At 46.9% G+C, this 14,706-nt stretch overlaps 1 protein-coding gene and 1 non-coding gene across 3 annotated transcripts in view; one reads left to right on the top strand and one right to left on the bottom strand.

Moving 5' to 3' along the window:
• Window positions 1-14,706, bottom strand: part of LOC127036604 (zinc finger protein 560-like) — a 984,895-nt gene that overhangs the window by 371,985 nt on the left and 598,204 nt on the right. The window lies entirely within an intron of this gene.
• Window positions 5,856-5,928, top strand: TRNAK-UUU (transfer RNA lysine (anticodon UUU)). Its single transcript has one exon. It is a non-coding gene; the product is annotated as a tRNA-Lys (tRNA).

The following is a 14,706-nucleotide window of genomic DNA, read 5'->3' as shown; positions in this document are numbered from 1 at the left end:
TGTATCTGCCTTCTCTCAATGGGTCGATCGTATAACTGATGGTCCTTAGTGGACCATCAAGCAGGCTAGGCAGAACTGACACCAACTTGTCTTGAGTGTTCCCCAGAAGCAGAGCACGAGTTTGAAATATGGACAGCATAGAACCAATATTCATAACGTCAACTACAAAAATGATACACATCTAGAGATAGCATCATTATAATCAGTCAATCAGAACCTCTTCACTGACCCCTTACGTGGCAACTTTTCTATAATATTGGCTGCAAATATAGAACAGTGGTCGCAATGGTGATCTATACAGTTACAGATTAAGTCATTAATGTCACAGGAGGTGACATGGTATCAGTGAGACTGATATTGGAATGCTGCCTCCAGTTCTGGTGTCCTCGGTTGAAAAAGATGATGTGTAATTGGAGCTGGGGCAGCAAAAAGCCACCAAATGTTCTGAGGGCTGGAGAAAAATGCCTTCTAGTGAGCTATTGAAAGAGCTCAGTCTGTTTAGCTTATCAAAAGAAGATTGAAAGGTGACTTCACTGAAGTGTTGAAGGGCCTTAATGGAGAGAAAATACTGGGTGTTAGAGGGCTTTTTAATTGAGCAGAGAAAGGCATAACAAGACCCAACTGCTGGAAGGTAAAAAGAGACAAATTCATATTACAACTAAGGCACAAATATTCAACAGCGAGGATGATTCACCACAGGAACAGGCTACCAAGGAAAGTGGTGGATTTGCCATCTCCTGATGTCATTTAATGAAGACTAGATGCCTTTCTGGAATGTGTTTGCCTCCAAAGTAGCTCTTTTGTCATACAGGAGGCCTGCAATATGCAGGGGGTCAGATTAGAAGCTCTAATGGTCTCTTCTGGCCATAAAGTCGACTAATTTCTGAAAAACTGAGTGTAGCATTGGCAGCAGCGTGTGATATTTTCCTGTCTAGCCGGCTTGCTTCCTAGAACGAACGCGCCTTGAGTGGGGTGATCCACAGGGAGTAGCTTAAACCTGCAAAGAGCCTGGCCAGGGGCAGGACATTAACACAGCAAGGGAGGGGTGTGGCAGTGACATCACAAAGGCCTTTTTCAGCACCTCAGACTATCGGTCAAAGGTGGTGGGGAGGTGGTCACCTCACAGAGAGATGCTGACATCATCCAGGCAGGACAGAGGCGAGGGGCCAGGGAAACCTCAGAGACCCCTGTGGCTTTGCTTCAGCAAATCTCTTTCTCCAGGTCTCCTTGAGGACTGACAGAGTATTCGGGTTCACGGATGTGAGTGCCAGGAGGAACCTCTTTCGAGTTTTCTCCTTCCCTTGTAGTGATTTTACTAGAAAACAGCCGTCCCTGTTTAGAAGGCAAGAGCCTCCTGGAGGTCTGAAACCTGTTCAGTCTGATCCATCTGGTGAGAGTTGAATTCTAGGCATTGAAAACACAAGCTTAAGGAGGCAGAATTCTATTCCACGCCTGGGATTTTGTCCCTTCGAATCACTGGGGACATTAGGGTTTGTCCTTTTTGTTTCACCTTTCCCTCCATCCATCCCTCCCTCCTTTCTCTTTGTCTCTTGCTTCTTTTGTCCTTTCTCCTGTTCCCCTCCCAACACCACGGTGTCTGTGTGTGTGTGTGTGTTACAGGGGAGTGCTCTGCAGCTCCCACTGTGGGTGGTCCATCCAAAACTGTGGGGCTGAAATAGTGCTCTGACAGTGATCCCCACTGGTAACCTGGCCCATCCTTTGTGCTCTCTGGTGAGAACCCTCAGCCTTCCCTCCTCAGGCTCTACCCTGATTGGCAGGGAGAAGACTCAGGTCCTTGTTGTTCTCTTTTAAGATCAAGGAAATAAGTCAGAACCAGTTCTATGTTTGACAAATTTTGCTGCTTCTCTGCATTAATTGTCTCTGAGCAGTTCATGATTCTGAGCAGTTCATTGCAATTCTCCTCAAATACTTGCTGAATAATTACTGTGCACTGTTGTTGGTCTGGAGCTCATCTGAGAGCACTTTATTCAGGTCATTCAATGTCTGAAATTCAAGTTCTGACGGTTAGTTTGAAAATCAGGGCTCTTGGGTCCAATTCCCAACTCTGCCACTGACTTGCTGTGTGACAAAAGACAAGTCCATTCTCCTTTTTCAGCCTTACCTTCTCCCTTTTTCAAGTAGAGATAATAATGATCTGCTCCTACCTACCTCACAGTGGCCGGAGGATGGGGATCCATTTGAGAGTGTCACTCGGAGTAGGGCATAGTATGAGGTGTCCTATCACGTTTACTCAGAGCAGTTTAACACATAATAGAATAGCTGAAATAGTCTATTTGATTTGTATGTTTTTATTTTGAAATTGTTAAGAGCAGCAATGACTTAGCTCAGACTGAAGCATCTTATCTAATGTTTGAGATCTAAGTGTCTCCTCTTGTGTGCGACAAGACAATTTAACACACTGTGACAGACAGGAGATGCTTTTGTTTTGCAACAAAATATTTTAGCAAAGAACTTTTATCCCACTTGTTATGATTTCGAGAAACAAACTGGTTTAGTCTGAATGGGATTTTCTGACAGAAACCGTTGGAATGACATTTCCCCACCATCTCGATTCCTGGGCTCTATCCCTGCCTCTGGGGGGTTTGTTGTCCATTAGAACAGGAGTTGGAACTGGTGGCTTTTCTTTATGGCTCTGCCACCGCTTTGCTTTGTAGGCCCTTGGGTAAGTCACTTCCCTTCTCTGGACCTCAGGCTCCCCTCATCTGTCCAATGGGAACAGGGACAGTTCTTGAACTCTGGGTGGTTGTGAGCCTGAGTGAGATAAGGGGCGTTAAAGCCCTCTGTGAAGGAGAAAAGGGAACTTCTCAGTGACTGGGGCTCCTCTCTGTATGGCCCCAATGGGGAAGGAAAGAGATCGTGTGGGGGAGAAGACAGGCAGAAGGGGTAAAATGGGGCTAAACCAGAAATGAGGAGATTTTCTTCCTGTTAAAATATCCTGGAGTCTCATGGCTGAAAAGTCGCATCTTTAGTTAGGTATGAACCAGCAGCCTTGCAGTTACCAGGCAAAAGTGTGAACCACAGAGACTGATAATTGCCTGCTTCCCAGCTTTGCCTAAGAAGCAACTGCAGTGGTGCTACTGGTTAGTGCAAAAGAGGCTACTGCTGGGCTTATGAGTTCAAACCTTACCTTAAATACTGGTTTCTATTACCCCTGTAGCTTCCCTAACTTGTATTGCCCAATTCACATGGAAAGTACCCTACTAGGAAAAGGAGAATAAGTTCTGAAATGTGGAAGCTGATGCTCAGCTTGGAAATATCCACCCTCTGCTGCCATGAATTCCAGTAGATTGTTCACTGTCAGGGAAAATTGATCTATTAGCTGCCAGGAAAGGTGTCTGGGCACCATATCCCCCTGCTTCTTCCAGTGCACTCCTGGCTCGGTCACGGCTGCAGAAGGATTCTATATGCATTGAGTCTAAACCTTTTCCAAGCCTTCTTAGCACAGCTGGTAGTGTCTCAGTCTCATAGCGCACGTCCAGACTAACCCGCGGCATCGGCGGGTTAAAATCGATTGCTCGGGGATCGATATATCGCGTCTACTCTGGACGCGATGTATCGATCCCCGAGCGCGCTTACATCGATTCCGGAACTCCATCAACCCGAACGGAGTTCCGGAATCGACACGGAGAGCCGCGGACATCGATGCCGCGCCATCCAGACGGGTGAGTACCTCGATTTTAGAAATTCGACTTCAGCTACGTTATTCTCGTAGCTGAAGTTGCGTATCTAAAATCGATTTTAATTCCTAGTCTGGACGTGGCCATAATCTGAAGGCTTTCAGTTCAAACCTCTCAGAAGACAATGGTTTTTGCTCCCTGCTTCAAATTTTCTAAAGGAAATCAGAGAAAAGAGACTACAGGAGAGTGTTTTTTAGACACCTTCGCATCCATCTAACACACACACACACAGAATCTTCTAAGGCATTAACTTTTCCTTCTCTATAGACTTTGTATTCTCCATAGAGCAAAATATATCATAAACATGCAAGTCTAAACCTAATACAATATGAAACTCAATACAGATAAAATCTCACCCTCAGAGATCTTCCAATAAGCTTCTTTTGCAGACTAGGCTTATTTCTAGTCTGGGCCCAATCTTTTCACCTGGCGTAATCCTTGTTCCAGCTCAGGTGGTAGCTAGGGGATTTCTTATGACTGCAGCCACCTTTCTTCTGTTCTACCCCCTTATATAACTTTGGTACAAGGCAGGAATCTTTTGTCTCTCTCCTGGGGAAAAGCCCCAGGTTTAAGATGGATTCCTGTACCAGGTGACATGCTCACATGTCCTGTGAGACCCCAAGCCTTCATTTTTCCTGGCCTGACTCACAGATGGTGCAGGACAGAGCCATCTACAGTCAATTGTCCTGGTTAATGGGAGCCATCAAGAGTCCAAACCACTATTAGTGGCCCACACTTTGCATCATTACAACAAGACCTCAGAGTTATTGTTCATATTTCTAGTTTCAGATACAAGAATGATCGGTTCATACACATACGATGAACACACACAGTCGATTATAAACTTTGTAATGCTACCTTACATGCATAAAGCATATTCCAGTTACATTATATTCACACTCATTAGCATATTTTAATAAAATCATATGGAGTGCAACGTCATAGCAGGGAAAGGGTTTTACTGCAGCACCTGGGAGCAGTTGAGTTTCATGTTCAGGCTGTGGTATGAGTTTCTCCAGGTTTCTCGTAAGCACACAGGGCCCTTAGCAGGTGCTCTCGATACAGGAATGGCCCAGACATGATAAAGTGATGGGAATTGCGTTTTCCTTTTTAATTTTTGTATTTCCAGTGACATTTCTGTTTGTGATTTCGTTTTGCTTTGTATAACTGTGTTTTCTCCTGGATTTGCTATTTAACTAAAAAAAGAATAAGGCCTCAGGGGGCCGGATGGAGGAGCAGGCTGGGGCTAGGACTGCTAAGAGAGTGAAAGCATCAGGTTTTCTGTATTGTTTTCTGCCCTCATTTTCTGAGCATTTTCTTTTCAGCATCAAATTTGCTCAGTTGGTAGAGCATCAGACTTTTAATCTGAGGGTCCAGGGTTCAAGTCCCTGGTCAGGTACAAGGACAATTCCCCAAGATTTTCAGAAGGCATCTCTTGAGGACTCTCTTTGACTTCAGTTTTTCCTTTTCAGAACTTGGCCTTTCCTAGGAAGGGCTCTTTACTGCTTGGGACTGAAAGTGCTACTTCCTCACCTGTCCACTGGCATTACAGTCTGGAGGAAGAAAGGCCTCTGGGCCTGTAACAAAGTGCTGTGTGCTGATTTTTTGAGCAAATGTAGGGCTGGCCAGAAAGGCATATTCCCACTGGGTATTCCCTGAGAGAAAAAATTGTCCCCACAGAGTCTTTCATGCCAGAAGTCAAACTCTCTGGGCTGGTATTCAGAGCTGTGAATCCTGAAATCAAAGTTCAAGCCCCTGTAGAATTGTGGGGTCCTTTCATTGCCAGCTAATTATTCTGGGATTTCCAAAGCTTCCTCTTGCTCTCTTCAATGACATGGTAGCCTCTCTCTTGCCTGCTAGCTGTTGTGACTCGCACAAGAGGGCATGTTTGATGCCAAAGCAAGGCCCTCCCTTAGGCTCAGTCTGAATAGAGGTCAATGTAGCACTGCATGAGACAGGTCAATTTTATTTTGCTTTGTATAACTGTGTTTTCTCCTGGATCTGATATTTAACTAAAAAAAGAAGAATGTCTCTGGGTGCCACATGGAGAAGCAAGATGGGCCTAGGGCTGCTAAAGAAGCAAGAGTAGCAAATTTTCTGCCCTCTTTTTCTTGACTAGTTTCTCTTCTGCATCAAACTTGCCCTTTTTTTCCATGAGCTTGGCTAGCTCAGTTGGTAGAGCATCAGACTTTTAATCTGACGGTCCAGGGTTCAAATTCCTGGTCAGGTGAAAAGGGAGCAATTTCCCCATATGGTACTCCTCCAACAACTGAAAAAGGCATGTCCTCAGGATGTTATTTCACAACAGTCATTTTTCCTCCAGGACTTGGTCTTTCCTAGAAAGGGCCATGTACTGCCTAGGATGGAAGGGGCAATTTCCTCACATGGCCACTGGCCTCTCAGTCTGGATTAAGAAAAGGTCTCTGGAAGTTGATTTTTAATAGCTGCCTTAGTGGAAAGTTGCCTGTTGGATAAACTCCCAGACTGACAATTACAGGGCCACCCAGAGGATTCAGGGGACCTGGGGCAAAGCAATTTCAGGGGCCCCTTCCATAAAAAAAAATACGTTGCAATACTATAGTAACATGTATTTGGAAGTGTAAAAAATAACTCGTGAAATACATTCAAAAATTAATTTGTAATAATTTGAAAATACACTAAATGCATTATTTAAAAACATAAAATGCTTTAATGGTATGTAAACATTTGCAATTACATGATGGGCTGTTGCTGGGTGATGGTGATTGTTGATGCCAATGGGCTGTCGCTGCCTGGGGGTGGTGCTGCTGTTGCCCTGGGCTGTGTGGGGAGCTGGGCTGGGGGTTGGGGGGTGCCTGGCTCACAGGGGCTGGGCTCAGGGCTGTGGGGAGATGGGGTCGGGGGGTGTCATGGTATAATTCCCCACTCTGAACCTTAGCATCCAAAAGATGGGGTACCAGCATGAATTCCTCTAAGCTCAATTACCAGCTTAGTACTTGTAGCGCTGCCACCAACCAGGAATTCCAGTGCCTGGTACACTCTGGTCCCCCCAAAACCTTGCCTGGGAATCCCCAAGACCCAGTCCCTCTGGATCTTAACACAAGGAAAGTAAACCCTTTCCCTCACCATTGCCTCTCCCAGGCTTCCCCTCCCTGGGTTACCCTGGAAGATCACTGTGATTCAAACTCCTTGAATCTTAAGCAGAGAGGAAAATGCACCTTTCCCCCTCCTTCTCTCTCCCCCTCCCAGACTCTCCCTGAGAGAGAAAGTAATCCTAACACAGAGAGAAAAATTAACCTCTCTCTCCCCCTTCCCTCCTTTCTCCCCACCAATACCCTGGTGGATCCAGACCCAGTCCCCTGGGGTCTCACCAGAATAAAAAACAACAATCAGGTTCTTAAACAAGAAAAAAAAAGTAAAAATTATCTTTGTAAATTTAAAATGGAATAGGTACAGGGTCTTTCAGCTATGGACACTGGGAATACCCTCCCAGCCTTGGTATGCAAGTACAAATTAAAATCCTTTCAGCAAAATGCAAATTTGAACTCCTTCCAGCCAAATACACATTTGCAAATAAAGAAAATAAGCATAAGCCTAACTAGCCTTATCACCTAGTACTTACTATTTTGAATCTATAAGAACCTGTATCAGGGAGATTGGAGAGAAACCTGGTTGCACATCTGGTGCCTCTGAGCCCCCAGAGTGAACAACAACCAAAAACTAACAGCACACACAAAAACTTCCCTCCCTCAAGATTTGAAAGTATCCTGTCCCCTTATTGGTCCTCTGGTCAGGTGACAGCCTGGCTCACTGATCTTGTTAACCCTTTACAGGCAAAAGAGAGATGAAGTACTTCTGTTCTATTAACTCTTACTTATCTGTTTACGACAGGGGGTGTCCGGCTCGGAGGGGCTGGGCTCGGAGCTGGGGGTCAGGGCCATGGGGAGGATGGGGTCAGGGGTGCCCAGCTCAGAGGGGCTGGAGTCAGGGGGGTGCCCGTCTCTGGCCCTGGCCCCTTACCATTCTGCTTACCCCCTCTCCCGGACAGCGCTGCAGCGGCATGGTGTTCCAGCTGAGTTCCTGCCGCTCGGCTGCAGCTTGCAGCCCCACCCCCTTGCCAGCTGAGACACCGGGTGATGGGGGGGGACATGGAAACAGGAGGAGGAGCCTCCGACATACTTGTGGGGGCCCCGGTGGGGCCCGGGGAAAATTGCCCCACTTGCTCTCCCTTGTGCAGCCCTGACTCTGGGAGCCCTTTTCGCTGCTGCTGCAGCCTGGGCTCGGCTCCAGGGGACTCCGCCTCCCTCCCTCCTTCTCTGGCTCCTCACACACTCTGGGAGCCCCTTTTGCCGCTGCCGCAACCTGGGCTCAGTAAGAGGCACTTCTGGAAGTCCATTGCTTCTTGTCCTATCCTCAGAGGTTAAGGAGAACAATTTTTCTCCCTCCTACCTGCTTGCAGTAACCTTTTATGTACTTGAAAACTGTTATGAATGAAGGATATCAAAAAAGTTACAAAACAATTAAGAATTTTAAAAGGAAGGATTGGTCCTTTAACATTGCTGACATATGTTTTCTGTATATGTATGTGCTTCAACTCTTCTCTGATCAAATCTCATCTCTGAACCCTAACATGCAGTATAACCACAGTATAACAGCAGAACAAATGTGAACAAGAACAACTTCCAAAAGAAAAATGCTATAATGTTAGAATGAAGAGAGAGATTTTGGGTGGTCCCAAGAGGTTCTCAAGCCCTGAGTGTCCCTGAAGGAAAGTGCCCAGGTGACAATCCAGAAAATCTTCCAAAGCATTTCCTGCTGCTTTTGCAAAAAAAAAACAAAAAAAACAAAAACCCTCTCCTAAGCCACTTGAGGTGGGACTTTCATTCAGAGATTCCAACCTAGACTCATCAGCAAGTTGGGCATCTGGAGACATGTTTGGTTGCAATGATAGGAAATGGGATTCTCTGACCAGGAAGAAAGGCCCCGGCGGGGGGGAAGGATAGTTTAGTGGTTTGAACATTGGCCCGTTAAACCTGGCATTGTGAGCTCAGTCCTTGAGGGGGGCCCTTTAGGGATCTGGGGCAAAAATCTGTTTAGGGATTGGTCCAGCTTTGAGTAGGGGGTTGGACTAGATGACCTCCTGAGGTTCCTTCCAACCCTGATATTCTATAACCTAGAGCTTAGGAGCATGAAAAAGAAGAGATAGCAATTATTTCCTAACAGAGAAGCAGTTCAGCCTCAGTGCTGGCAAGAGAATCCAAGTAGAATTAGAAAATTTTCAATTATAAGACAAACTCACAAAATAGTTTGGAAACCAAAATTTTTAGAAATACGATCTGAAATCTATTGATATTTTATACATCATGCGAAATGAGATGCAGTGGAATTTTAAAAGATGTTGCTACTATTTATGTGTGACAGGATATTTATGGAAGTCAATTTTTTATTTATTGCTCTTATTTATGTATTTTACAAAGATATTTATTTATAAATAAAGTATTATTTTATACAAAATGGCAACCTATACTAGTAGTGGTTTGAATTAAATACCTGTTTAACCAAATAGTAAATAAATGAAGAACGAGAACAGAAAAAAACCTGTAATTGTCCAGCCTTAAAGCCCCAGTTCCACAGAGTACATATGCATGTGACTAACAAAGTCTATGACCCAGTCCACTGATGTTAGTGCTTCCAGTTGGGAACATATGTAAATACATTGATGAACCAGTGTCCCAGTTTGCAGTACTTCCATATTAAAAACAACAATTACTGAATGATCATTAGACTTTCCATTCTAACAAACCACGCACCACCATACCTGAACATGGCCCCCTTTTCTACTTCTCTCTTTCATCGGGTTACATTTCCTCCAGAAAACTTCTTGTTGTGGATGTGTAATGTAGGAGATGGTCATGTTGGAAGAGGCCAGATTGGTGCCCTCCTCCCTAGTAACCCAGATTGCAGGCACCCCTTAACAAACACCAATTACAGTAGTTTGTAATTAGCATGCCCAGATCCCATCAATCTGGTATGTGTGCACTCACATACAAACTTGATTTGATTTTGGTGGGAAGAAGAGGGTATGTATCCAGAAACTGCCCACAATACATTTACAAGCACTGCTCCTCAATATTAAGCCTGTGCTCAAATGAACTTTTCTCAGGTTTGTGATCCCTCCCACCTCATCTCATTATCTGTATGTGCTCCCAGACTAACTTCATTCTTGGATGGACACCACAAACAAAATTTCATGTCAATTATGAGACTAGGAATAGGCCATTCAAATTAGGATTATCAATGTTCTCCCCTCCCTCAATCTCTGAAATTCAGGCCCCTGTTTGGCGGACTACATCAGTCAGTTACTAACCAGGAACAATACCGAATTCTTCTGAAAAAAGTCTTAAAAAAAAAAAGCTTGTTGGACTCCCTGCCTTTGTAGGCTGAACCCTCTGCATGCCTGCTCCCCACCAGGAGGAAGAGAAAGGACAAGGAAAAGAAAAAAAAGACTCCCTGGCTTTGCAGGCTCCCAAAAGAAAAAATGCGTCCTCTTAAAATCCTGAGCTCTGTGCTTCTGGCTCAAAATGATCTGACTCCTCTGCAACTATGTCAAGGCTGAATCCCCACTCTGGAAATTTGACCTTGGATTGGTAACACTGCCACCACTTCTGGGCTCTCACAGGGGTTCTGAACTTGAGTGGTGGCAGCGTTACCAATCCAAGGTCAAACTTGCGGCCAAATCGGCGGGCCCCCCGATTTGGCCTTGCGGCAGTTATAGCCAAACACTGAGTTGGTAAATTTTCCTATCGGCCATCGAAAGGGGAGGAGGTTGCATTTGGATTCTGGCAGCATTTACCAAGCCCAAGTCAGAGAGAAGCTGTAATCTTTCAGTGTAATACAAGCCTGGAGTGGCAAATATTAATCTTTAAAATCCTTGCAGGCCGCCATCTTCTGAGCTCAGAGTGACGATTACCTGTCCTGAGCGCCTCAGCAAAAGCACACCCCCATTTACCACCACCTAATTATTATTGCAGTACTCTCGGAAACTAAGCAACACACAGTATTAATATACGGCAGGAAGACTCACATGCAACACAATATGAATAAAGCACCTCTTTGTCACATCTCCCCCCTCCAAGACCAAACTCAGCGGGGCCACTTGCCATGAAAATGCATCAGCGCTTACCTGAACATGAACCACCTTCATGTTATAATCCTGAAGCTGGAGACTCCACCTCAGGAGCTTTACTTTGGCCTCTTTCATCTGCTGTAGCCACATTAGGGGCGAATGCTCAGTATACACAGTGAAGCGCCGCCCAAATAGATGGCTGCAGCTTTTTAAGGGCCCACACCATGGCCATACATTCCTTTTCTATGGGTGCAGAATCCTGCTTCCCAGGCAGCAGCTTTCTGCTCAGGTACACAATGGGATGTGTCAGTCCATTTCTGTCAACCTACATTAGCATTGCACCCAGCCCTTTTTCTGAGCCATCCATGAACACCATAAAGGGCTTGTCAAAATCCAGGTTTACCAGCACCAGGCCCTTGACCAGAGAGCCTCCTTCAGAGCACCGAGAGCCCTCTGGCACTGCTCGGTTCAGACCACCTTCAGTTCAGTAATTGGGGTGACTATGGAGCTAAAGTAGGGCACAAACCTCCGGTAGTATCCTGCCATCCCAACGAAAGCCTGGACCTGCTTTTTAGTCTGAGGAGCGGGCCAATATCTCATCACCTCCACCTGGGTCGGCACTGGCTTTAGACACTGCCCTCCACCTTGTGGCCCAGGTATGACACCTCCGACAACCCTGTCTTGCTCTTCCCAGACAGGCTTCAGCATCTCACTCCCTTACTGGGTCCCAAAGCCACACAGTTCAGCCAGATGGATGAGGTGGAAGCAGGGGACTATGAACTGTTCAAACAAGCCCTGCTGTGCGAGTTTGAACTGACCTCCGAGGCACACAGGAAAAGGTTCTGGAGTGTGCAGAAGACCCAGGGGATGACCTATCTGGAACTGGTCACGCGGATGGGGGGAAAATACACCCACAAGTGGGTGTATGGGGCCGAGACCCAGACCAAGGAGGACGGGATTGAACTAATGGGGCTGGAGCGCCCTGTCCCGCTGACCTGAGGATGTGGTTTGTGGACAAGAGGCCGAAGGACCTGAGCCGCACAGGGCTGCTAGCTGATGAGTTTGTAGACAGCAGGTCGGGATATTGAATGGAATCCCAGGGAGACAGGCCCACATCGGTGCAGAAGGTGAATCACCCAGAGGCTTACCTGAAGGAATTGTCAGATAAATCCCTCCCGAGAGGCACAGCCAATACCAGAGCTGACCGACCAGCCTCAGGGGACTAACAGGACCTGAGATATAATTACTCTGAGCAGAGGGGTCACAGATGGGCCTGGTACCAAAGCTCAGGGACAGGATGAGCAAACCGAGCCCTCACAGGGTTAACTGGATGGGAACCCAGCCGGAGGAGAGGTGAGCTCCCCAGGTGGGAGGGGCTGGCAGTTTAGCAATGGCCCAAGAGAGAGGAGTCTCCCAGGCCAGCTCCTCAGGGAGGCTCGATGCTCTGGATTCAAAGTTCTCAGTGTACAGGGTGGGTGTGGGGCAGCCCATGAGGAGCAAGTGCCTCATTTCCCTGGAGGTGGATGGAAAGCAGGTCACTGTGTAGTGGGGACATGGGCGCTGAAGTGACGCTGGCCCGACCTGAGGTGGTGGGCCCAAACCGAGTGGTGCCCAACACCTACCTAACCCTGATGGGCATGTGTGGACCACCAATTAAGGTACCCATGGCAAGTGGTACATCTGAAATGAGGGGCCAAGGAGAGCCTAAAGAATGTGAAGATGCAACATCAGTTCCCAACTGAGGTGCTGATGGGGGGTGACCTGGCAGCCCTCAGAGCACCCTAGTCATCACCTGTTGCCGGAGCCAGCAAAGGACACTCTGCCCTGACGCTGGGGGCCATGCCCTGCCGGGGGCGCAGGTCCCTACCCTGGTGGAAAGGGAGTCACCAGGGACAGGACTTGGTGGGTCTGCGCCTTGGAACCAGCCACGGAGAGGGGCAGGTCCCCATCCTTTCCCAGCCGCTGAATTCCAGACTGAGCTGCAGAAGGATCCTTCTTCGAGAAGCTAAGGGAACTTGCTGGCCACAGCACAGCGAAACCCCTGGGGCAAGGCTGCTGGGAAAGATTCCTGTGCGAGTGTAACGATGCTGGTTCTAGCGGGACCCAACTGAGAGTGCCAGTTCAGGACAAATTGCTTAAAACAGGGCAGTTACAGCCCAAGGCTGGGGGTTTTCCACCTCTAAGGCAAACCAAACCAGCCTGACAGAGAGGACTTTGGTTTCACCCCACTGGCAACCACAAGTCACACAAGCATTCCCTAGGCACTCTAGTTCTCAGTATCATCACTAGTGCACTTGTTATGGGGACAAATGGTTATGAAAACCAGCATCCCAGAAAAAAAAGGTCTCTTGATCCCAAAGGACCAAGCCCCACACTCATGTCAATATACAAATCAGATCTTACCCCAAATCATGCTGTTGCCAATCCTTTAGAATCTAAAGGGTTATTCATAATAGGAAAAGATAGAGATGAGAGCTAGAATTGGTTAAATGGAATCAATTACATACAGAAATGGCAAAGTTCTTGGTTCAGGCTTGTAGCAGTGATAGAATAAACTGCAGGTTCAAATCAAGTCTCTGGAGTACATTCACAGCTGGGATGGGTCACATCCTTTGTTTAGAGATTCTGTTTGTAGCAAAGTCCCTCCAAAGATAAGAAGCAGGATTGAAGACAAGATGGAGACGAGACATCAGCCTTTTACAGTCTTTCCGGGGTAAGAACACACTTTGTCTTACCGTGGAAAATTACAGCAAAATGGAGTTTGGAGTCACATGGACAAGTTACTGAATCACAAGGCAGATCTGCCTTCTCCTCAGTGGGTCACAATATAGCTGATGGTCTTAATGGGCCATCAAGCAGGCTAGGCAGAGCTGACACCAACTTGTCTGGGGGGTCACCAGAAGCATAACAGAAGTTTGAAATACAGATAGTATAGAGCCAATATCATAACTCAACTACAAAAATGATACACATATACAGATACATGATACACATAACCAACAAACCATAACTTGTCTTATATAAAGGGGGTCAAAAGGGTATCTAAGGTTTGGTTCCACTACAGGACTTTGGTTGCAACAAGATCTATACGGTCCCAGTTCATGTTCAATAATGTCACAGGGAGAAGGGTTCCGTACCGGGAATGGGCTCCCCAAGGGGAAGTGGAAACGTGGGGGATCAGGAGACAGCTATTGGTCCCCCAGAAGTACGGCCACAGGTACTGTACCTGGCCCATAATATCCCTCTCTCAGGACACCAGGAAACCAGTGCACCAGGCAGAGGCTGCTACAGAACTTTTATGGTCCAGGATATTTGATGCGTCCAGCAGTACCTGCATGTCCTGCGACCCCTGCCGAGGGTGGGGAAGACTGGGACACGGAAAGCAGCTTTGGGGCCCCCAGCCATCATAGAAGAGCTTTTCCAGAAAGTGGCCCCCCCCTTAGCAAAGCAACCCGGACAGGGAAAGAAATACAATATGGAGATTTCGCTACTCTCTATCCTACGGCTGTGGCCTTGTCCTCTATTGCGGCAGATACTGTGGCAGAGCAAACTGATGACAGTTTGCAGCAGAGGGGGTTCCCCAAGGAGGTCCTTACAGACCAGGGCCCAATTTCATGTCAACTCTGCTCCAGTGCTTGTGGGAGAAGCGGGGTCGATGTAGCTGGACTTCAAAGATATAACCATCCGTCCAACATGCTGGTGAGGAGATCAATGGGACGCTAATGATGATGCTGAAACCCTTTAGGAACCAGTACCCACAGGACGGCCACAAGTATTTAACCCACCTGCGTTCACGTACTGGGAGGGCCCAGGATACAACCCATGTTCTTTCCTCTTGAGTTATGTGTGTGGGAGGAAAGTGAGGGCACCCTGTACTTGCTGAGGGATGAATGGGAGGGGGAA

Source organism: Gopherus flavomarginatus, chromosome 18 (genome assembly GCF_025201925.1).
Source record: "Gopherus flavomarginatus isolate rGopFla2 chromosome 18, rGopFla2.mat.asm, whole genome shotgun sequence".
NCBI classification, from domain to species: Eukaryota; Metazoa; Chordata; order Testudines; family Testudinidae; genus Gopherus; species Gopherus flavomarginatus.
This window is presented reverse-complemented; position numbering and strand designations above follow the sequence as displayed.